Below are 24,425 nucleotides of genomic sequence, written 5' to 3' on the forward strand. Positions count from 1 at the left end.
GATAACCATTGATAATTTCCTACCATTTTGTCTGTAATTTGCTAAGTCCCCCCTATTATTATGTTATCCTTCTTTTATTCTTTAAAATAAAAAATTAAAAAAAATAAATAAATAAAAGTGGCAATTTCTTGCACAACCTCAGCTGTTTCAGTGTGTGGGTTCCCATAATTCTCCCATTCACAAATAAACATACATACATTTGTTAGATCAAAGGAACATCATGTGCTTTATCTGCTTTTGCTACCTAAAGAGAAGGGAGCATTGTGTCCTGTTTGTGCAGAAGGCCTTCCCTTGTGCTTTCTGGTGGCTGCAAAGGACTTGACTCCATGTGGCTGAAGCATGACATTTAACTAGACTGTCATAGATAGTTCATATTGTTTCCAATTTTTCATTCTGGGAAACAGCATTGAAATAAAAATGCATGTTCATAGTTTGTCTTCTTGACCAATTATTTCTTCAGCATTAACTCTTAAAAGTGGAATTGCTGAGTTGAAGGGTACACATATTTGAAAGTTAAAAATTTTCAGATCAACCTTCTTTGTGAATGCTGGGTATATAACATTCCTACCAAGTGTTTGAGTCTGTTTCCCCATCTCTGCCAACCAGGCATTTCTCATTTAACAGAAGTATGTCTCATTTTGAATGCTATCTTTTTTATTACGAGTGAGGTCAGCTATATTCTCATACATTTGTGGATTATCTTTACTTCCTCTTTGGTAGTTCTCTTTGGTAGTTTGTTGGGATGATTTCAACAAATTCCAAGGAAATTGCATCTTTAGCAATTAAAGGGATCTTTGCAATGTTGGCTTTCAATTATCTGGAGCAAAGGAACCAGTGGCCATAAGACTCTAGGGTCAGTTTTAATCATTCCTTCCTGAATTCAGAGCAGTTCATTCATTTACACCTTAATTCACTTGAAAACCATTCCTGTAGTAATCTACTGCTCTGCTTTACTCATTAATCAGTTTTCAGGTAGTTATTGAGCATGTGCTGCCTAAGAAATGCCAGGTCCCAGGAGACAGGGAAGGAAATCACTGTGGTGTCTACCCTCCCGACTCAGAGTGTAGATCAGTCCTGTGAACGGTGGAATTCTGAGCCAGGCAGGTGGGCGGGTGGGGGGTGAAGGAGGAGGCACACTGCCTCTGGAGAGGATCAGTAGGATTTGAGTATGAAAAGATGGAGAGGCAGTCCCAGCAAGAAAGGGTAGGGGAGGGAGAATTTCACAGGTAGAGATAAAACACTGTAAACACAGGAGGAGGTGTCACCTGACAGGAGGTGGCCAGAGCAAAGTGTCCTCTCAAAAAGGCTTAATGGAAAACAATGGGGACTGGACGTCAGCATACACTTGTGTTAACGCATGTGACAGGGCTGTGCTTTAGGAGGGTGTTCTGCCAGCAGCAGAAAGGATGGGTCCTAGGAAAAGGAGCCAGGGGGACCCTCAGGTAAGGCTCTAGCAACAGCTAAGAATGGGGGCCCCAGTTCTACTGCCCACACTGGTCTGTAATAGAACTTAGCTTCAGAAAAGCCAGGAACCTCCTCTGCTGTGGCATGGAGTCCAGTCCTGCGCTGTCCCACTGCTCAACAGCTCCTCGCAGAACCTCTATTTGTGTCCAGGTGCTTGGCCACACGTGGCCAGAGACAGCAAGAGGCACGGTCTCAGGCAACGAGGCACTGGCAAGACCGCCCTGGAGGCTGATGGAAAGGAGCTGTTGAGATGCTTGCTTTGCTCAGCTTCATTCTTTTCGAGAGTTGCATGGCAATTCCCCCTTGTGGTGCTCCGTATTTAAATCTGCAGTATAAACAATGTTGTCATGGAACTCTGGGTGCACTGACTTTTGAGTATACGTGACAATATTTGTGCAGGACAATTTCCCGGTAGTGGAAAACTGTGTGCATTTTAGATTTGTTAAATGCCTCTGCCTAAGAAATGCCAGGTCCCAGGAGACAGGGAACGAAATCACTGTGGTGTCTACCCTCCCTGACTCAGAGTGTAGATCAGTCCTGTGACTGGCGGAGGATTGTCTTCATTATTCAGATGACTTAACCGAGACTCACGGAAGTTGTATCATTTGCCCCCTGCCACATCAGTTGATATAATTTCATCAGAATTTGAGCCTAGGGGAGTCTATTTCCAACCACTATCCTCTCCATTACTTTAGGCAATGTGTTCCCAAAACTCTTTCCCATTTGTTGTTATTTGTTACACCTGATCCCCTTCAGTAATCTGCAAGAAAAACTTGACCAGAGTTAGGTGCCTGTCTGGGAGGCAGTAAAGAAGTGAGTAGGGAGAGTCTAGATTACAGTCTGGGTCAAGCACTGGGAGGGGGATGGGGCCAGTCCCCAAGACTAGAGCTGGTGGTGCCAGTGCAAATATGAACAAGCAGTCCGAGTCTCAGATGGGTGAAGAGGCAGCACAGCCTAAGGGAGAGCTCCGGGGACTTCTGAGAGAAGAACTGGCAGGTTCCAGAAAGCCTGCACCATAATCTAGAACAAAAATCTTTGATAAAGAGTTGTCAGCTCTCAGATTCCTCTCGTCACCTGCATCACCTTGGGTTCTTGTGACATCTCTGCCCAAAGGGGTGGTGGTAAGGAAACGTGAGAGCTGGTGTCAAGAATGCTGCTTCTGGGTTCCCTGGGACTCATCACAGCTCCTGGCTTGTCTTCCTTCTGCCTCTGCATGTCCCCCAACGTTCCTTATACCATCCTCATGGAGTCCTGAGTGAGAATTCACCAAGCTGGTAGCCTCCTGTGAAGAAATCCAGCCTGTGTGTGGAGGTGGTTTAAAGTCAGACAGCCAGAGCTCAGATCTGGGACTTTTCCTTGGAAACTAAGGCAAGTGATTCATCCTCTCTTTACTGTAAATGAGAATACCAAGCTGCCCAGGCATAAGGTTGCTGGGGGATTAAGTGTAATTATCACTATTTTACATTTTCCCAGCTCCCTGGGTTGCTGAGGTGATGGCTTCTGACATTGAGTACAGAGGTGAGTGAGGATAAAAATATTGCCAGTGCCTAGGGATGCTGACCATGAGCCAGGCAGTACTCTAAGTCTTTATGTAAACTGTTCTAGATATTTACTGCTTGGTAATGAATTCCTCCAAACTTTAAGTAACAAATACTAAATGTCATTTTATTTTATTATTTTACATAACGATTTTGTGGATCGCATGTCTGGGGACAGCTTCATTGTGTCAGTCTCAGAGACTCTCCGAAGGTTGCAGCCAAGATGCAGTTGAGGCTGCATCATCTGAAGGCTCAAGTGGGGCTGCAGTACGCATGTCTGAGACAGCCCCCTCACATACTGGGCTTGTTTGTGCAGTGCTGTGTAGGAGGCCTCAGCTTTTTGCCATGGAGTCCTCTCTATAGTACTGCTTAAACAGCCTTATAATATGCTACCCAGCTTCCAAGTGAGGGCTTTAAGGGAGCAGGTGGAAGTTATACTATCTTTTATGACCTCACCTTGGAAATTCTATTTCACTTTGGCAACATCCTACTGACTATATGAATTAACACTACCTAGTGTGGGAGGGGACTGAGGAACACTGTGGCCATCTTAGAGGCTGGTCACATGCATATTCACTCATTTGACCTCTGAACTGAACCAGGAAAGCTTAGATAAAGGAGACCAGTTAGGAAGGTGCTGAGTCCGGGAGTCCCAGATTTCAGTGGAGCAGAGGTTGAAGTTCTAGAGATGGTGCTTTGAGGCCGTTTTGTGCAATGGCAGGGGTGTCTTTGGGGGAAAGCCTGTCAGGGTAGTTTGTGAATTGTTCCTGGCTCTTTAGCCCTGCAGGAGATTTTGTGAGCCACAAATGTGTAATAGGCTTGACTTGCCAAAGCTAGTTGAGAAGAGTTCTACTATCTGCAGTGAGATTGGCAATGACTGTTCCAAACTGCTCAGAGAACAAGGATGAATACAGGCAGCACAAGAACCACCAGGAGAATGTGGATTGTCCAAATGCAGATCACCAAGGGTTTCATTAGCACAACAATAATACCTGGAATAAAGAGGGAAAGAACTCATTCCTACTCTGCACTGGTGAGAAGACAAAAGGCATGTTAAGTGTGGAGGCTATTTGTCAAGATACACAGTAACAACTTGGAGCCTGTAGAAAGCAGAGGTGCCAGTGTTGTAGGCAGCTGAGTTAGATGGAAATATAGGCAGTCAGACAGGGCTAGGCCCTCGAAGGAGCCAGTATGGAAGACAAGATACCCTGCCACTGTGGGAGAGACAGGCACTTCTGCTGTGGGCCAGACCTTGACAAAGATGAAACAAATGCAGCCACATATATCTCCCTAGGGATGGACATCAGGGATTGATGTTCTCAATAGGCATCCATCACCTTGAAGAAGCCAGGAAGAGCCACTAACCCAACCCCCTACACGAAGAGCCCCTGTTCTGTATTCATGTCTGCTTGCAAAGTGACTCCAATTACACTTGTAATCTTATTGGTTGACCATAGTTTTGTCCCACTTCATGATTTCCTATTTTTCTCCACCTTGGACCCACCTCACCTCATGGTTTTGCTCCATAAAAATCTCTCTCTCTTTCTCTCTCTCTCTCTCTCTCTCTCTCTCTCTCTCTCTCTCTCTCTCTCTCAGACAGAAGCTTTCTTTCCCCCAATAAATAGATTCTGCTCTTAACCTCATTTGTTCCTAAAAGTCATTCTTTGATTTTAGAGAACACGAACTCGTACCAGATATCTAGCAGGTTGGTAGTTTCTTTCCCCTATATCACAGGATGGTGGAGGAATATGAACCTAAATCCCCTGAGGCTTAGAGATCCCTTCACTGGAGAAGAGAAGCACTGGGGGTGGGCCTGGGAGCTGTGTTCAATATGGCGGAGAGGGTGGGACAGACTCAGGTTTAAATCTTGGTCACTTTCTCCAAGTAGCCTTGGACAAGACTCTTAACTTCTGAGTTGTTTATAGTAACACTAGCACGTGGGAAATGTTTACTAAATATTACCACTTCTCCCTTTTTCTTTACCCTCAATAGCCATGGTGGTACAAGAAGCAGGTGTGTACTCTCTTTGGAAATGGACTCTGGGGAATGATCTTGTCCTAGAACAAAGTGAAGCACATGCTGGATGGCCTACTGGTCTTTTTGTCACTGGACAGGGTTGGAGGAAGTCCCCATAGCCAATACAGGGAACTTTGACTGTTCCCAACCACAGGATGGGTCCCAAGCTTGTTGACTGCCACCTCAGAGAGAATTTTCAGAACACATCAGGGAGAGGCATAAAGAGACTTATTAGGCAAAATTTTAAATGTATACACTCAAGGAAATAGAGTGCAGGAAGGAAGAGGAAGGGGAGAGGGAGATAATGGCCTTGCTGGATGTATTTCAGCAGGATTTAAGGGTGGAAATCTGTAGAACTTGTGCACCTATGGACCGAGGGGTTTCATTTTAAAAATGAAAAGTGATAGTGCTTTTCTGCAGGGAAGGGTGACTGGCTCATTCTTAGGTGACCATGCTATATAGCTCATTCACAGGTAAAAGGGAATACTCAAGGTCTATTTGCAGGTAAATAGGACTAGCCCAAGGCTTATTGGGTCTGTAAGAATCTTAGGAATTTTTGACTAGGTTTGTATCCTGAACCTGAAGTTTATATTAAAAGTAGAATTTTACATTTTAATTTTAAACTCAAACCACCTTTAGTGTGCTGAAAGCAAAACACTATATAAAAAGGATTAGCACTTTTCAGAGCGTAACTTGGACACAGTACACACGTTTTAAAAAAAAAGAACAGGGCAGTATGGTAACGCTGTCCTATAGTCTAATCCTCCAACAGTAACTGTAGGATCTGAGAGCAGTTCATTACACTGGGGCCACAGAGCTTGAAATTATCATCGAGAAACATTGAAAATTCAATGTTAACATTATGATTTGTCTCAGCTCCTTTCTAGTTCTCCTACCCTGCCTCATTTGCACACTCATCAAGCCTCTCCGGAGGCTGTGTCCACGCCAAGCAGGTCAGATGCATTTCTCGTGATTTCTATGGACAATCTTAGGAAGTAGGTGTTATAACTCTATTTGCAGATGGGGAAACTGAGGCTCTACAGGCTCAGTAACTAGTCACTATAGTGGCCGTGCTGGCCTTCTCTGACTGCAAAGCCCATGCTTGCAACCATTCTAGGCTGCAGCAGGCAGGGCAATGGGAGGTAAGAGTTGGGGAAGGCAAGAATTAGGAAGAGCTGTGTGGCTGCCCCTAAAACTTTCAAATTCAGAGCTTCAAGAGCCTTTGGTTTCCTCAGTGCATGAAACAAAGTCTCCAGTGTAGGCCATGCCTCTGCCTAGCCTCCCAGCCTCCAGCAGAACTGCTGGCACAGTACCCAGACTTCCTGCTCTGCAGGCCTGGCAGGGATAAGACAGTGAAGGGGCCGCAGTGTTCCCCAAATGCCACCGCAGGCCCTCCCAGGGGGGCCCCCACAGCCAGCACTGTGCAAACAGTAGAAGCAGGTCCTGAAATCTTTCTTCTCTGGAGACTTTACACATAGAACAAAGGGAGCCATTATTGGGTTGGCTGCGGTGGTGGCTGCCCAGGCCTGCAGCCCAGGTGTCACGTGCTGCCCAGTCTCTCAGCCTGCGCTCTCTCTTTGTCTCTGGAACACAGAGCTTGGCCCCTGCTCCTTCCTCTGACACCAGCCCAGCTCCCTACCAGGGTTGGTGCCTGAGCATTGCTGGGCTGAAGTGAACTGAATCCTGGTAGACTTGGACAGACCAAGTCCACTGTGTGGACAGTGAACCCACCAGGCCCTCAGCTTCCTTATCTGTACAATGGGAAGTATAGAGACACTGTCAGGATGGTGTGAGGTCACTCCCCTAGTCATTGAAGTCACTGGCATGCAGTGAGCACTCAGTAGAGGGGGGCTGCTACCATAGTATGACATGGTATTTATCAAATGCCCTCTGTGTGTGGTTATCTCGACCAGGCTGGGAGACACAAAGAACAAGATAGGTGGAGTCTTAGTGCTCAGGGAAACATGAAATCTCATGGCTCCCCTAGAATACAGGTATGGAAAGGATTGCTCAAGGTGCTGCAGAATCAACCCTGGAGAGGCTTCTGCATCCACACTGCTCAGGAGAGAGCCCTGAATTCCATAGAAGTTGGACTGAGGTGTTGGTCTTCTATAGGACCTCTGCTCCTGGCTGCAGAGCGCTTCCCTGGGTTGGTGGGGCACAAGACTTCCAGCTGGAATGTAGGCTTTCTCTGGCTTCATTGCATTTTTGCTTCCTTCATTCCTATCAGCACACACACATGCAGTAGTATCTCCCATCTTCAAAAGCAAGAACAGAAAACTCCCTTAAGCCCACGCCCATCTCTGCCCTACTTTTGAGCCTTCTCTTTTAGTAAATCTCTAAAGATTGGCCCAGTCCAAGACTTTATCTTCTTCCTTCTCACATTCTCCTCTGTGCCCTCCAATCTGTGCCCCTGAACTAATATCATGGCCCCCAGTGACCTCTACCTTGCTCAGACCATTGGAGAATTTTCGTTCTCACTTGCAAAGGGTTGGGTTATGATTCGATGGGCTGATCCCTTCCTCCTGGGGCTATTTTCCTGTCTCTGTGGCACTGATCATCATAAAAGTGATGGCTTAAAATGGCACAGATGCATTACTTTATATTTGTGCTATCTGGAAGTTGGGGAGTGGACTTACTGTATTAAAATGCAGGCCGGAATGTGTTCCTCCCTGGAGGCCCTAGAGGAGAATCCATTTCCTTGGTTTTTCTAATTCTAGAGGCTTCTAAAGGCTGCTCACACTCTTTGATGTGCAGCCTCCTCCTCCATTCATTAAAAAAAAAATGTTTTAAAAGAATTCTTAGGGTTACAAAGGGAAGTGTTTTAGGATACTACTATATATTTTTTTCTACAAATAACCCTTTTCATTGCACAAATTTATGGGGTGCTATGTAATATTTTGATACACCTATATCACGTATAATGATCAAATCAACATAGCTAACAGTTCCATCTCCTTAAACATTTTATGTAAATGTTACGTATTGCAAACATGCACAAAAAAAGGGAAAGGGATTGAGATGGATAGAGAGGGGAGGGAAGGAGGAGAAGGGGATGAGAAAAGGAATTAAAATGTTTTGGGTATGTGTTCCAACTCCCCACCAGAAATGTAAACAGCATGTACTTCAATGTACTAATAAAAAAAAATGAAAGAAACTAAAAAAATTTTTGGATGAACATGTAATAACTATAGATATTTATGGAGCATAGTGTGGCATTTTCTTGTTTAATACCTCAAATTTAACACATCCAAAATAGAACACTGAATTCTATCCTAATATCTTCTTTCTTATCTTATCTCAGGAAAAAGCACCACAATTTACTCTGCCTGCAAGTTTAGGAGTCGTTTTTGGGAAAACACATTTTCTTCTACTCAGCTTCCCATTGCACAGCAAATTCCATGGACTGTACCTTCAAAATCAGCCTCCAGTCCAGCCATCTGCCATTGCTAACTACTACTCTGAGCCTCGGTCTTGTCTCACTGGAGGAGGACAATGACAGCAACCTTCTGGTTAAGATTCCAGCTTCCACTTGTGCTACCAACCCCCACCAATTCTCCACTGTGCATCCAGGGTGAGATTTTAAAAAGGAATCACAGTATCCTGTCCTCTGATTGACTCCATAAACACAATTGCCCTAGCATATCCTTCCTGACCCTGTGCCACCTGACCTTCTACATCCATCCAGTCTCACTCCCATACTTCGGGCTGCCTGTACTCCTCACCCTTGTGGACATTCCATGGCCATGCCCTTGTGCTGGCTGACTCCTTGTTTGGAAGGTTTCTTCCCCAGATATTCATCTGGCTACTCTCTCATATTCAGGTTTCTGCCTAATGTCACTTCCTGGAGAGGCCAGGCCTGTGTTACTTTCTTTGTATCATACAAGTTTATTATGTTTCCATTATTTCTCTTTTCCATGAGAATCTCTAGTCTCCATGAAGGCAGAAATTCTGTCGTCTTGTTCAGTTCTATATTCAAGCAACTAAAATACTCTAAGTGGTGCCCAGCATGTAGGTTCACCCTGTATATATTTATTACCTGAATGAATGATTGCATGAAAGAATGAATGAAAAGAGAAGGCTGCTCTTGGGGAAGAGTAAGTCAGCAGTGGTTGGAGGGAAGGACTTTCGGTCAAGAACTTGTGGGTGTCAGGAAAGGAAGGCAAGGCCTCAGGGGACACCGTCTCCACAGCAACCAAGGCCAGAGGCCATGCTGCTCTTGGGGGAAAGCCAGGGCAGGCAGCGGGCGGATGGCGCCTGCAGGGACAAGAGGGAAAGCAAAAGTCAGTGCCCAGGCTGGTATCCAACTCAGACCCTGGCCTTCCACCTCATTGCTCTGGCCTGGGCAGACCCAGCAGATGGGCGCTCGGCAGGGGTCTGGAGTCAGCAGAGCTGGGTTCTGCTCTTACAGGACAACTGAAGCTTGAAGTCGCCTCCCCTGCTAGGGAGCAACCCTGCCACAGGAGCTGCCTAGAGTACCTTGAGAATAGTAAAATCTTGTAACAGCCTGCCCCTAGGCCAGCAATGACCGATCCATCCTCCCAGAACTAAGGGGCTATTTCTGCTATTTTTAAAGTGTGAACACAGGCCAGCTTACTACGGGGTGTGTCTACAGTCACAGGGCCAGGCTACACTGGACTGGCCAGTGTCTACTCCTTCCCACACTCTAATCTCTCCTGGGGAGGGACTCCTCCACACCTTCTCAGGCTGTTAATAATAGTTAACTTTTTCTCCACCCACCATGTTACACTGTGAATCTTGTCCTTTGTGTGTTGTGGATTCCTGGCCATTTTTGAGTCATATTTTATCCTGCTATTTTGGTAGTGACTACACATCCTTCATTCTTTTGCCAAATGTCCTCAGAGTGCACGCTCTGTGCCAGGTAGGGAGTGAGGACCAACACTTCACATGCTTACCAGGAATTCCTCTGTGCTGGGCTCTACCTCATAGGCTTTGCGTGTCTGGACTCAGTCCTCACATAAATCTCAGGGACAGAAGATTTTGCTCTCAGTTTTCAGGTAAGGAGACTGAGATACCAGGTCAGTGAGCAGCAAAGCCAGGATGGAAACCGAACCTATCTGACTCCTGACCTCTCAATCACCAGTCTATCCCACATCAGAGGGTCTGAGAGAGACATGGACAGGGCTGTGTGGGCACAGAAGACGGAGTGCCATTTAGATCCAGTTCCCATGTGAATGGGCAAAGGTTGTGAGCGGGTCCCAGGCTCAGGGGACAAGCCTGCTCCAGACAGATGGACACGAGCCCAGGCAAAGGCACAGAAGCCAGAAGAACCATGGTGTCACACACTGACAGCTGCTGAGCTCGATGAAGACAAAAAAGAACCCTGTTTGTCTTTGTATTTGTCCCCTTCTCAGTAAATATTTGTTGAATTTCAAAAATCAGATATAAGATTTCACCTGTTTAGCTCCCAGCTTTGGGGCAAGAAAGGAGGAAGCCCACATTTGTTGAGCACCTACTAAATGTGGGTCCCTTTCTTGTATGTGTAAGTCAATTGGCATTCAGGGGTCTTTTTTTACTTTTTATTTTTGAGACAAAGTCTCACTAAGTCACTAAGGTGGCCAGGATGGGTTTCAACTTGTGATTCTCCTGCCTCAGCCTCCCAGAATGCCAGGATGGTAGGTATCATATCCATTGTTTCAGATGAGAAGACTGAGGCATAAATAGGAAGTGAACAGCAGAGGCAGCCTTTTACTTCCCACTGCCTTCTGTCCAGCTTCCCTTGCAGCTCTGGCTCTGTCCAAGCTGGTTTCCTCCCGCCTTTGCAGGTAGGAAACGCCTCTGGAGATGTTTCCACCTCTCCAGGTAATGATTGTAAAGCAGTGGGGGTGTCCTGTGGCACCACTTCCTCTCCCCCTTTCTGATGTCCAGCAGGCATGCTTCCTGTGCCCCCGAGCCCTGGTCCTGACATCTCCCGGGTCTTGCCCCTGATTTGGCAGCCCTTGTCCCCAGGAGCCACTGAGACTCCATTTTGGGAACTGAAGGTCTCTTCCTTTCCCTGTGGGCCATAGGACTTACATAGTGTGGTGGATTAACTCATGGTCAACTTGTAGCACCCAGCTGAACTGAGTCAGCGTGGTGCTGGGTGTGGAAGGCCCACCTGAGGATTGTTGCCAACAGCATAAAAGCAGAACTGGAGGGGAAGATGGTGTGCTATTGATTCTCTTGGAGGAGATTGTTACACTGGTTTTCCTGATATGAACTTGGCTATTCTCATTGTTGGAGGAGCTCAGGTCCTCACTGTTGCTGAGGATGGCTGTGGTTCTCTTTGGGAGAGCTCTGGTCCTTACTTTGAGTGTCACTTCCTGGCTCCAGTGCAGATCCCTCAGCCTGCTGACACAGATCCTTCATCCCACTGGCACAGACTTTCTAGCTTCCACCGCTGATCTTTGGGCCTTCCCAGTGCAGATCCTTGATATAGACTTGCATGAGACATTGTCATGGGTTCTAGGCCTCTGGTTGGACTTGTGGAGGACATTGCCATGGGCTCTAGGTCTTTAGCTGGACTCACACAGGACACTGTCATGGGATCCAGGCCCTCACATGGATTCTTTGGGTCTCTAGTGTGTGGACAGATCTCCTGTACCCTTCTGAATTTGACTCTTTGCGTGAATATTACAAATAATCCTATAAATTGTGTGCCTTGTATTAAATCTGTTCCATTGAAAACCCTGACTACAACATACAGGCAGCCGTGTTTTTTGTTTTACTTTCAAAACCAAAGATGTATTATTCTTTTTTCTCTTGAGAAATACTTGATGATCACCACTGAAGAAAACTAAAGACTCAGAAAAATCACAAGTTACCTTGTATGAGCAGGGCAAAGCTCATGAATTCTGAGCCTCAGTTTCCAAAAAGTGTCAAATGGAAATAAAAAAGATATATTCTGCTGGGATTACAGGTATGGGTGTCCCATACCTGTGATCCTAGTATTCAGGAGGCTGAGGCAGGAGGGTCTTGGGAGTTTGGGACCAGTCTGGGCTACAAAGTGAGTTCAAGGCCAGCCTGAACTGCATAGTGAGACCCTGTCTCAAAAAGAAGAAAAAAAAAAAAATATATATATATATATATATATATAAAACCTAAGTTCACAAAAAGTTTATATGTACAGTTTATAGCACTGGCTATATTCTGAAAACATTAGAAACTAACACATCCATCCACAGAGATGAAAATCACAATCCATACATAAAAGCCCACTGAAAAGTATGATGTCAATCTATACTCACTGAGTTATAAACTTCTTGATTTACCACTGAGTAGCATGGGTTATTTTCTGCTGTTGCTGGGCATCCATCCCTCTGCTTGGCTGGCTAATGGGAGGCACTGCAGCTGCAGTGTGGGAGGAGAGAGGAGAGTGAGCTGAGGGTATTTATTCCTCTGGTTCCTTCACAGCTAGGGTGGCTGTGCCTCCTCGGAGAGCTACAGTCTGGACAGCACCTGGTTTGCAGTAAGCACTCCCTCCCTTGCTCTTCAGGCCTACAGGTGATAGCAGCTCTCGCCTATTGCTGGCCAGGATGTGCTGCTCTCCTTGCTGTTTCCCAACCTCTGCTCACACATACGTAAATAATCCCTTTGTGGAACTTTCCCTCAGTTACCCAGTTGAGTGGTCTCTACATTTCTGTCAGGAGCCCCACTGATTCAATGACATAATCCCACTTAGATAAAATGATGCCCACTTATACATCCAATAAGGGAGGCCTGGAAGGATGTTCATGAAAATATTGCTGTCCTCATGTGGTGAGATTTGGGTGGGATTTTTTTTCTCCTTTATGCTTTTCTGAATCTTCAAGCTTGTCTGTAACTAGCCAGCATTACCTCTGATTCTAGAAAAACAAACAAACAATTGTTGTAAAGTTCAGATGAGAGGATGAAAGCAGGGTGTAGCAAGTGCTTTGTATCTTAGGATCTGCCTTTCAATCTCAGTCTCCAAGCGGGAGCTAATGGTCCAAGAAGGTCTGCGATGTTTTCATGGAGACCTGATTCCTGATTTCCTTACAAAAGGGACTGATACAAGTCTATAGTCCCAGCACTCTGGGAGTCTGAAGCAGGAGGATCACAAGTTTGAGCTCAGCCTTGGCAATTTAGAAAGACCCTGTGTCAAAATTCAAAAATGAAAATTTAAAAAGGGCTGGGGATGTAGTGCAGTGTGAAGGCCCTGGATTTAATCCCAATTACTGAAAAAAAAAAATAGAGATGGATTTCCCTCTAAAGAAAACAATTGTAAATAACACGGTGCAGCACCTGTGGGCTCTTTATTCCAGAGCATCTCAGCAAACAGGTTCAGAGGAGCTCTTCTCTGGTTGCCTGGCCCTCCAGCCCTCCAGCTCAGCAGCCTGCCAGCCCTTTCCCAGCTCCCATTCCGCACGAGGACAGAGCAGGCCAGACGAATCCCAGGGTGTGAGCCCGCAGAGAAACTGCCCCTTGGGATCATGGGTCAGTGTGTCTGTGCCCAAGTGAAAGAGAAGACTTCCGGAGGAATGCCTCCTTTTTAAAAATTTTTTGAACTTATAGAGAAATGACTCCTTTTTAATATTTTGAATGTGGCAATGAATTAATCATCATTTATTGAAGCTGTGTGATTCTTGGTCCCAGTAATGGTGCTATGGCATAAATCATGGCTTGTTGGGGGTGGGGTTGCATAAGGGGCTCAGGATAGCTGTGAAGCCGTGTTCTTTTAACACAGAAAAAAATTCCTTGTTTTCAAGTGGCTGGGAGTGGATTCTGGGCTATTTATAATCTGCTGCCAAGCTGAGGCATTTGTTTCTGCAGCTGGCCTGGGAGATAATCAGCAGGGTTTTCTTCTCAGGCCAGGTCTGCAAAACAGACCCCTTTCCTCTGGCAGTCCACCCCACCCTTCTGCCCTAAGGCCTCCCGGGCCTGCCCTCCCTTCCTTGGCTTCAGTTTCCAAGAAAGCAGAGGGTGCATTTAAAAGCAGAAAGGCCAAAATACTTCAGCTCAGAGATGAAGGCAAGGATCGTGACCTGTGCTCAGATAGACTTGCCTAAAATGGGCCTTGGAATGTCCATGGAGCTTGGCACAAGGGATCTTCTAGAGCTATGTGAAGGGGTACATGCCACAGGCTCCAATTGCTTCTCTCAGAAGTTGCTCCTGATAGAAAAACAGGGTCCCAGGAGGGCAAATTCCAAAGTACTCCCATTGTCTGTCTTGGCAGGAGGGTGGATATAAAGGCAAAGCTCCTGGAATAGGGCGTTGAAGACATGAGACTTAGCCTTGTGTCTATCATGACAGGCCGTTGGCCAGTGGCAAAGCCCTGAGTGTCTCTGGACATCGTTCCTTGTTTATAAAATGGGGTTCAGTGGTTTCCACACCTTCAACGCCCATTAAGCCACTTTTATAGAAAGAATATTGCGTAGAAGCAGAACGCATGAGCCAATACCAGTGGGGAACTGGGTGTGGTGCAGTAGCAAGGGGAGGGAGGCTGTGAGACCATCCACCTGGCCTCTTTGCTCGGCTCACCTGCGAGATGTGGCCTACACAGGAGCCCCGGACTCCAGGTGAATTTGCTCCCTGCTGCCACAAGGATCACTGACATTCTAAGCTTTGGATTCATTCACCCATTCTTCCTCAGCAAATATTCATGGAGCTTCTATCATTTATTAGGCTAGATGGAGTATTGGGATACAAAGGGTAAATAAATAAGCCATTTTACTGCCTCATGGAAGTTTCTACAGAGTCAGAGAGAAGGATATCAGATTGGTAAACATTAGTGGTCTCTGTGTGCAAATACTAAGTATGATGAAAAACAATGAATGTTGAAAGACATTTAAATGTATTACTATAAAAGACACATTGCCATTAACCCCCCCTTAAAATAATCTCTCCCCAACACATTTATCCCATTGTTCCACCACTTTCCGAAGCAGCTCTGAAAGTCCTGTTTCGTGAGTGTCTTTCTGTGCACTGTTGTGCCTGCCTTAGTGTTCTGAATAGATTCAAAATATTCATGGACTTTGGAGAACAGCCAGAAGTTGCATGGTGCCAGACCTGGTGAAAAAGGAGCATGAGTATGCACCAGAATGTTTTCACGAGGTTGCTTTTACCTCAGACGTTTCTATCATTCTTCGTGAAGACCCAAAAGAAGACTCCTAGAACTGCTTCAGAGAGTGGTAAGAGGGATGGGGTCAGTGTGTTTGAAGCAAGGAGGAGTCTTTTGAGAGGACTAATGGCAATGTGTCCTTTACTATAATACCTTTTTATTTAAACTCACTGTCTGTTTTGATCAGCCCTCATATTTTACTGGGTTCCGTAGTGCTCCCCCATTCATGTCTTGGGAACTCTGAATACGATTGTATTTGGAAACAGGGTCTCTGCAGATGTGATTCACGAAGATGAGACCATATGTCATGAGATAGGTTGGGTCCTAAGTCTAGGACTCTTATGCACATGAGAGGGGGAGAGACAGGAGCCAGGGATGTGCAGGAAGCATGCCGTGCGATGACCAAGGCACAGAGTGTCCACAAGTCACCAGGGATGGGGAAGAGCAAGGCAGGCTCCCTCTGGAGCCGAGGGCAGAACCTCGTTTCTGGAGATTTTAGAGTGCTAACCTCCAGTTTGAGAATAAAGTTCTGTTGCTGTAAGCTACCCTGTTTGTGGCCTTTATTATGGCAGCCCTAAAAAAGGATTAAAAATACAAATTATATTCATTATTTGTGCTAGTCCTGTAAAGTCACTACAAGTACCAAATTAGCAAATACTGGACTATAGCTCCAGGGGACAATAGGGTTAGTTTCCTATGAACTTCTGGTTTTGGGGACCAATCAATACATAACCTTGTTTTATGTGTGTTTCTGTTTAAAGATGCCTTGTTTTTTTTTTTTTTTTGTTTTGTTTTTTTGGTTTTTCTCCTACCAGGAACCGAACTCACGACCTTGCGCTTGCCAGGCAGGCGCTTTGCCGCTGAGCTAAATCCCCAGCCCCCAAGATGCCTTGTTTGATATAATCCATTTATTGACAGTGAACTCATGGCCAACAGCAGTATAGCTCCTATCTGAGTAACTCTGGCCCAGCACTCTTATTTCCTGCATGAGGCACATGAACTTAGGCCCACTAGATAGTGCTTCAGTACTGCACATAGGGGCTATTTGAAACAGCCAATAAAACTACCAAGAAAGAGCACAAAAATGTGAAAAACTTGACTGTGGAAAGGACACTCGAGATGTCTAAGGGGGAGTTCAGGTTCTCTCTAGCTGTTCCCTGGATTTTCCAGAACAAGGTCTTGTTCCCTTGTACTGTTTGACAGTCCATGAGCAGAAAGCAGAAGGCAGAGTGTGGCCTTGTTGGGTCTCAGTTGGAACATGTGTCTTGGGTTACTTGGATTCTCCCTGCTCTGTGCATACCCTCCAGTTACCTCAGTGGTGCCTCAAGTACTGACTTTGGAGTTGTAAATAAATTTTAGGGAGTAAGCAAATTCTTAAATATAGAATTTGAGGATAACGAGGATTGACTTACACACACACACTCAGACTGTAGAAAGGAAAAGGACAGTGTTTTGAAAGTTGAGAGAGAACCCCTTCTTTTGGTGGGACAGTCAAGGAGGTCACCAATTCAAGGTAAGGTCTGAAAGATATCAAGGTCCCAGGAGAAGGGGAAATGTTCCCAGCAGGAGGGCAGCTTATAGGGGATTTCAGCAGCAGGAGAGAGCTTGATGCCCTTGTGTGGGGAGATGAGAGTGCAGAGAGCAAGATGGCAGGCATACGGGGTGAGGGTGGCGAGTTTGGTGAGGACCTGAGCATTCAGGGCCTCAGAAGATTCTGAGTTTGGATTCCAGTTAGAGTGCAATAGGAAGGTACTGTAATATTTGAGCAGAAAAGTGAGACATCTAAGGTAGAATTCAGGTTGTCTCCAGCTGTTCCCTGGATTTTCCAGAACAAGGTCTTGTTCCCTCAGCTGTCTACTTTGAGAAACAAACATATGAGCTTTCAAATCCTTCTTTGGAGTTAGAAAAGAAAATAAATAAGTGCCAAGTAGGGGATGTCATGGTGGGGTAATAACTCTGTGCTACACATAACAGTATTTAATTTTAAAATCAGATCTCCGAGGCCTACAGTGTTTCAAACCAAGGGAGTAACCTTCCATGAGATTACTTCAGCCTCCACAACAGGAAGGGGAGGAGATATTTTTAGAAGAGAGACCGCTCAGTGCCCCTAAACCACGCAGGAGGCCCCAGTGGACACTCAGTCTTGCCTATCAGCTTTCATCATGAAAGAGGCGTGGGTGCACTGTGGCACCACATGTTGCCAGGAATGCCTGACCAGAAACTGTTCTGGGTGTGTTCCGGAGCTGCCTCCCCTTCACTTGACCCCAGAGCTGCTGGCTTCCTGGCCTTGTGAAATCTTCTAGAGGCAGGAAGCAGTCTTAGCCTGAGACCACTTGAGTTGGACTTCAGGGGTTTGCCGTACTCCTTCAAACAAATCGCCTAATTTTCCCATGCTTTATCTTAGAGTGTCCACTACACTATTAATTCCACCACAACTCCCCATGACACAGTTATGGGGACACACTGAATTTACTGGCAAATTGTGCTAAGTGGGTGTGGTGGCCATTTTCTTCTCTCGCTTTAGGTAAAAGTCCCTTGTCATTCGCTGACAGTTGAGTCAGCTTGCTCCTTTGCGTTTGGAGAGCAAGGGAGCTCCTCATACCACCTCACCATATTTTCTGCCTCCTCTCTTGTAGCTTATCAACACTCCCTTCTGTAGAACATTCCGAGGAATTATTATGAGTCAGAAGAAAAAATAAAGATAAGTGGTATTTCTGGTCTAGAGTTTGAAGGGCAAACTTAGTCCAAAAGTTAGCTGCCTGGACCAGCATGAAAGGTTGAGAGAATTTTGGGCAAAGATGTTTGATATTTTAATAACAAGCTACCTACCTGCTCCAGAGAAACTGCTCAGCTAGTCCAAGGCTCACCTGGGCAGGCAATGGGGCCTGTGGGAATCCCTCCTGTCTAGGACCTGCAAGCTGGATTTGAAAATGTCCTGGTTCTGACACTTTCCCTCCGAGACCTTGTGCAAATCATTTCACCACTTGGGGCCTCTGTCTGTAGGGTGTCATCTCCATGTCCAAGGAGCAGGTATTTTATTGCATTCTTTGTGGCTCAAAGATTCTAGAATTAGATTCTTCAAAATAAATCTGAGAAACATTTACTCCATGGAAGTTCAAACCAAGTAATGAAAATCATTGAAAACAACTAGGCAGCTCATGTCCTGAAGTCACCTTTTCCTATGAGGTCCAGTCCCCCACTTTCTCTGAATTATCTTTCTTTTCTCATCCTTCCCTTCCTTTCCCCTCCCTTCCCTTCCCCTCCCTTCCTTTCCCCTCCCTTCCTCTGTCCTCCCTTCCCTTCCCTTCCCTCCCTTCTGTTCCTTCCCTCCCTTCTCCTGCCTTCCCCTTCCCCAGAGGGCAATACCCACTAACCTTCAGCCTGTGTTTGTGCAGGGATGGACAATTGAACACTCACTGGACAAATTGGCCCAGGGTGGGGACCCCAGTTCATGAGGGGCTGAACTTCCTGTCTTCCTCAGAAGGAAATTTGGGGGTTGAAATCATCTGAAGGGTTGCTTCAAGTCTCCCACACTCAGCTGATGTCAGCGAATATTGATGACCCCTCCCAAAAGCCCCACGTGTATCAGGTAGGTGCAGGGGTGGTGCTGAGTGCTGGAATGTGGAATGAGAGAGGGTTCTGTGAAGGTTCCACAGACAGGGACAGAGAGGCCTGAAGAAGTTACCCCCACAGAAGGCCATGGGCTGTTTGATTAAAGAGAAGACAGACAAAAGCTCAGCCAGCTATGAAATGACCAGTTACTCCTTGATCAACCATTTCTCAACTTTTCTTTTTAACAGTTTATGCAGCCATGTATTTATTTATTTTTAAATTACTGTTAGTACATGTTTGCCGTACACAATGTTTGCATTCCTGTGTGGAGCTGGTCCATGCTCCTGCCACAGCTTAGTTCTTTTTTCATCCCCTTCCCCTACCCACCCCCTCCATCTCTTGACCCCCTTCTCCTTCGAGGAAGAGCTATCTCCATACTTCCTACTACCTTTTATTTTGCTGTCTACTTTAACTTTGCGTTCCTTGTAGAAGTGAAACCTTGCAATATTTAAGCTTATGTGTCTCATTTATTTCACTTAACATCATGGTCTCAAGGTGGATCTGGAGTCTTTTCACACACAAGCTGTCATTTGTGTCTCACGGCCACCCAGGGAAGGGCTCAGAGTCTTTCCTTCAGGAATGCAGGAGGCCGAGGGCTCTGGGCTCTGTGACACCCACAGTTACTACTGGTAAGAACAACAGGCATCACTTCTGCTGACTGAGTTCTTCCTCTGGGTCAGGCCTGTGCCAACCCTGATGAACATGATCTCTTTAACTTTCATAACTCTTCAAAACAAATGTTATTTTTCTTTAAAAAAATTTTTTGTAAAATATAATAAATTTTACTCTTAATCATAGTCAAATATCTGTGGCATTAAAGGCACTCACATTGTTATGAGATTATCACTACAGTCATCTACATGGCTTTTTTTTATCTTTCCTAAGTGAAACTACACACCCTTTAAATATCACCCCATTTTCTCTCTCCCTCCCCTGACAATTCCCCTTTCTTCTCTCTACGAAGTTCACTACTTCCCCTACCTTGTGTAAGAACACACCGATGTATAATAGAAATATAGAGTGAATGCTTAAATTAAAAAAGCAATGTATTATGTAAAAGACACATTGCCATTAACCTCTCTCACAATGCTCCCCTTTGCTTCAAACACATTTCTCCCACTGTTCTTGACACTTTCTGAAGCAGCTCTGGGAGTCCTCCTCCATGAGCATTTTTAGTTTCCCTGTTGTGGCTGTCTTGATGTCCTAAATTGATTCAAAAAATTTACCTTTCATCACCATTTTGACTTGGAGGAAGAGTTGGAAGTTGCACGGTGCCAGGTCTTATAAAAAATGTTGATAAGGACACATCATACTGTTTTTTGTTTTTTTGTACCAGGAATCAAACTCAGGACCTTGTGCTTACCAGGCAGGTGCTGTGCCACTGATCTATATCTCCAACCCTTCATACTGTTTTTGTTTGACAAAAACTGCTGTAAATATCTTGAATCAAGTCAGGACATTGAGGCAGACATGATGGCACAACTAAAGACACTCAAAAGAGGATGAAAAAGGATTTCCAGAATCACCTCAGCATATGGCAGAATGATGGAATGTGTATTTGAAGGGAGGAATTTTTTGAGGAAGATTAATGGCAATGTGTCCTTTACTGTCTATCTATCTATCATCTATCTATATATTTAAGCAGTCACCACATCTTTTGATCACACCTAATATAATATTTACCTTTTTGTAATAGGCTGATTTTACTTAGCATAAAGTCCTCAAAGTCCTTCCCTGTGGTAGCTTATGTCTGAATTTCATTTCCTGTTAGGTTGAATATCACACTTTGTTTATCCATTCATCTGTGAACAGACAGTTGGGTTGTTTCTACCATTTTGTTATTGTAGATAATTCTGCCATGGACATGAATGTAAATACTTTTTTGATTAACAGACATTTATTAATTTTCTTTTTATAGAGAGAGAAACTGAGGCTCATAAATATAGAGTAATTTCTCTGGGTTCATCAAATAATAAGTGAGAGAATCAACTTGTGTAACTCCAAAGATAAGCTTCCTAACCATTATACCATTCTACCTCTAAAAATTATGGTTTTCTCATTAAGAATATCTAAATTCTAATCCCAGCTCTGCCACTAAGTGACTATGACATCAAGCAAAACACTTAACCTCTCTGAGCTGCAGGGTATTACAAGGATTAAGGGAAACAGTGTGCTTAATTATAGTGCCTGGTACATAGCAGGTGCTGAATATGTACTGGCTTTAGCTATTACATTAGTCAGATTTTCATCGCTGTGACCAAACATCTGAGAAAGGCACCTTGGAAGATGTGCCTTATGGTTTCACAGGTGTCAGTCCATGGTCATCTGGTTTCACTCCCTGTGATCCTGGGTGAGGCAGAAACACCATGGTGACAGGGCAGGGAAGAGGAAAGCTGCTCATGTCATGGCTGCCAGGAAGTACAGAGACAGAAAGAGCACCAAGGAGGAAGAGGCCGGGACAAGATGTGGTCTCTAAGGTTGCGCCTCCAAGACCTAACCCCTTCAACTAGGCTGTACCTCCTAAGTTTTTGTTACCTCCCAATGATGCTATCAAATTATTGCCTCATCAATGGATTAACACAGTGATGAAGTTAGAATCCTCACAATCCAGTCATCTGAAAAGCCCCGCTTCTGAACAACTAGACTTTTGGGGGACATTTTAGATTTAAATTATAACAGTTTATGATTACAATAAATGGTAGCAAGTGTGTAAGAGAGTTAAACCACAGACCCAGGCTCTCTGATTTCTCGGCTAGAACTAGCCAAGTGGGCTGAACCAGTCAGATTGGAAGTCTGACCTGCCATGTGCACTTCTGTAATGACTCAAGGCTGAGGGTGTCAGGCACTTATGTGGCAGCAAGGTATAAAGAAAGGACACTGTCTGTGAATCAAAGGAAAGGAAATAGCCCTGTCCAGCCACTAACCCAGTCCCTTCACCTCTTGTCTGGGCTTCACTTTCCTCATCTGTAGTTAGGGGGTTCACTGGTGATTACCACGGTCTGCATGTTCTGGAAGCTTCTTGCCTGTGACCTCTGTGTAATGTTGGGAAAGGCTTGGGTTGTGCAGCTAGCCTGCCTGGGTTTAAGCCTGGGGTAACCTTGGCTTGAGGACTCCTGTCTCTCCAGCTCTGATTTTCTCATTTCTGAACTTGAAGGTAAAAACAGAGCTTGTGTCATGGGACTGTCCTACGGGTTTGGCCAGCAACATGCCTGGCATAATTAGGTGTCTGATAAAGACTGATTATCAAGATGAATATTCATTGGCTCCTTGACTTCTAGATTATCAAGAACAGCAAGGAGTATAGAGGAAGGAGCTAAACACTTCCCACCACCAAGTCTTGGTTTCCCCTCCGACAAAGGCACAATAACCTACCTCAAATGGTTGTAGCGGGCGTTAAATTAGATGATAAATCAAATGTGTTCAGCACATAGGATGGTGGTGGTAGTATTATTCCTATTTTAAACTTTTACATTTCTTACACTTTATGTCTAAGCTGGTGCCGTTCTTAGTACAGGCAGTTTGGTAGTAGCTACAAAAACTCCAGGTCCATGTACACTTTGCCCCAGAAAGTCCATTTTAGTTATAGTATATAACTGGAAAATGATATATGCTTAAGGTTACCCATTGTAGCACTGGTTGTAGATGTCCTCCAGTTTTGAACTGATTAAAGAAGTTATGTGGCCTGAAAAACTCTACCATTATGAAAAATGATAGAGAAACTCTTCCTGTTCTGATGTGGAAAGACTTCCAAGACATTATTTATTGGGAAAACTGAAGAACAAAACGCTGTGTATTACCAGACAAATATTTAAAAAGAAATATAGAAGGTGGGAAGGTGTATGCAAATTGGCATGTGAATATGCCACATATGTAGTCTTTTAAAATCCCTGGAAGAGTACACAGCAGGCCCAGAGTTTCTAAGAGAGCCAAGGGAGGGACACTTTATCTTTTTTATAATCATTTTCTAACCTTGAGAATGTAGTAAAAATTAAAGAAAGTAAATGTCCTTAAGGAAAAAAGAAGGGATGGAGAGAGGGGAGGGACATTTCTAGAAGTCCTAGATGGAGTGCGTGCGATCAGATGTGGCCTGTGCAGGCGGAGCTGGTAAGAGGTGTGCAGACAGCTTTGTGCACTGGATCTGCTGGACCCTGAGTGTCAGTGTGATAAGGAAGGAGCCACTCACTGACTTACCAGATAGAATCAGGCACTGGGAGAGGTGGCAGCCCTGCCTGGCAGGCTATATTCTGACAGGGCTGTGACAGCAAACTTGGACTCTGCCCTGATATTCAGCAGCAACTCCCACAATACCATCAACATCTCACGGTCCCCTCCTCAGCCACCGTCCATTCCCAGAAAGGAGGACACGGGTTTAGCCTGTCAGTATTTCTGCCCTCCTGAAAAAAGAGCATAAACTAAGTTGAAGGGCCTGGTGCATCTTTCCCCTCCAGCAGCTGATTTCTTATGGACACAACAAAGGAAAGAACCAACAGACCACTGTCTTCTGGAAAGGGGAGTGTGAGCACATGAAAAGCCCAGGTGACACCGTTCATTCCCCAGGCTAGCACCCACCCTGCTTCCTGGCCAAATTACTAAGAGATCTGTCACCTTCACCCAGGAATTTCGATAATGTCCTGTTGTTAATTACGTGAATTCAGAGATGAATGCACAGGTATATGAGTGTAAGTGTATTTCTGATGATCACAGCAACGTCTGACTTCAGCTTGAGCTGTAGCACATATTGTTATATAAATTATTGTTGTATAAATACTTATATCAATGTAGCTAAGACCCAGAAGTATATCCATAGGAAACAATAATAAATGCAGCAGCATTTTACAGTTTGCTCTCTCATTCATTATCTCATTTATTCTTGAAACATTCCTGTAAGAGGAATTAATGTTTAGTGAGTGTCTGTCATGCCCAAGATACTGTGGTAGGCCTTAGAACTTCAGAGAAAAAAAACCACCATGGTACACAGGTCTAACCTAGTCACAGAGGCCAGCGTGCATGCTAGTAATGGGATTGCAGAAAAATACAAGGCCACGTGGGAACCCGAAGAAAGCCAGCCAACTCAACGGAGCAGTGGGGAGAGACACCAATCAGGGTTCCTAGGGAAGATGCAGCCTGAATTGAGCCTTGAAAGACGAACAGATGCATCCAGGCCACTTCACAGAGTGAGTTGAGATTGGACAGTCAAAAGGATTCTTCATATGTTGAAGAGAGGTGGGGTTGTGAAAGGGGAAGGAGGTGGTAGAAAAAAGGTGAATGGAAATGCAGAGAAGTGTTGGAGTGAGGTAGAAAGTTGAAGGAAGGTGTTAAAAGAGAGCACAAGGCCCACTTCACAGATGAGGAAACAGTTTCATGGAGAATGACCCCGACCACACTTCAGTCCCCAGGCCAAGTTGCCCTCCCCTTTGAGTTGAAAGTAGACTAGCCAGTTCGGAAGTCATGTGTGGCCACAGCAAACAGTAGCAGCCTGAGCTTGACTCCAGAGTCCACACGGACTAAGATACAGCACTCATGAGTTAGCAGTCTCTGAGGGACCATTGGGTTTCCTAGCATCTTTCTCCTGTGAGCTGTAGCCAGCCACAGGGAAATTTGACATAATGCACCGTAGTGACTATGCCTGACTCTATGTTACTCATGGTGCAGGAAATTTGCTAGCCCAGGACCTATTCTTTCATGCAGGGCCTTTATTTATTGGTCTGGTGTATTTC

The 24,425-nt window shown here is 45.0% G+C and overlaps 1 long non-coding RNA gene across 3 annotated transcripts; it reads right to left on the reverse strand.

The window, feature by feature from the left end:
• Positions 1 to 12,271: 12,271 nt before the first annotated feature.
• LOC102011589 lies at positions 12,272 to 18,681 on the reverse strand. 3 transcript variants are annotated; one of them, XR_264829.1, is made up of 5 exons: positions 18,471 to 18,681; positions 17,926 to 18,014; positions 14,517 to 14,661; positions 12,855 to 12,862; positions 12,272 to 12,368 (listed from the first exon to the last, which is right to left on the reverse strand). It is a non-coding gene; the product is annotated as an uncharacterized LOC102011589 (long non-coding RNA). The 3 variants fall into 3 exon arrangements; XR_001232118.1 differs by having other exon boundaries at positions 17,964 to 18,185; XR_001232117.1 differs by having other exon boundaries at positions 17,926 to 18,185.
• Between the last annotated feature and the right edge of the window lie 5,744 nt (positions 18,682 to 24,425).

The sequence above is a fragment of the Chinchilla lanigera genome, unplaced genomic scaffold (assembly GCF_000276665.1).
Source record: "Chinchilla lanigera isolate Chin_1 unplaced genomic scaffold, ChiLan1.0 scaffold00139, whole genome shotgun sequence".
Lineage (NCBI taxonomy): Eukaryota > Metazoa > Chordata > Mammalia > Rodentia > Chinchillidae > Chinchilla > Chinchilla lanigera.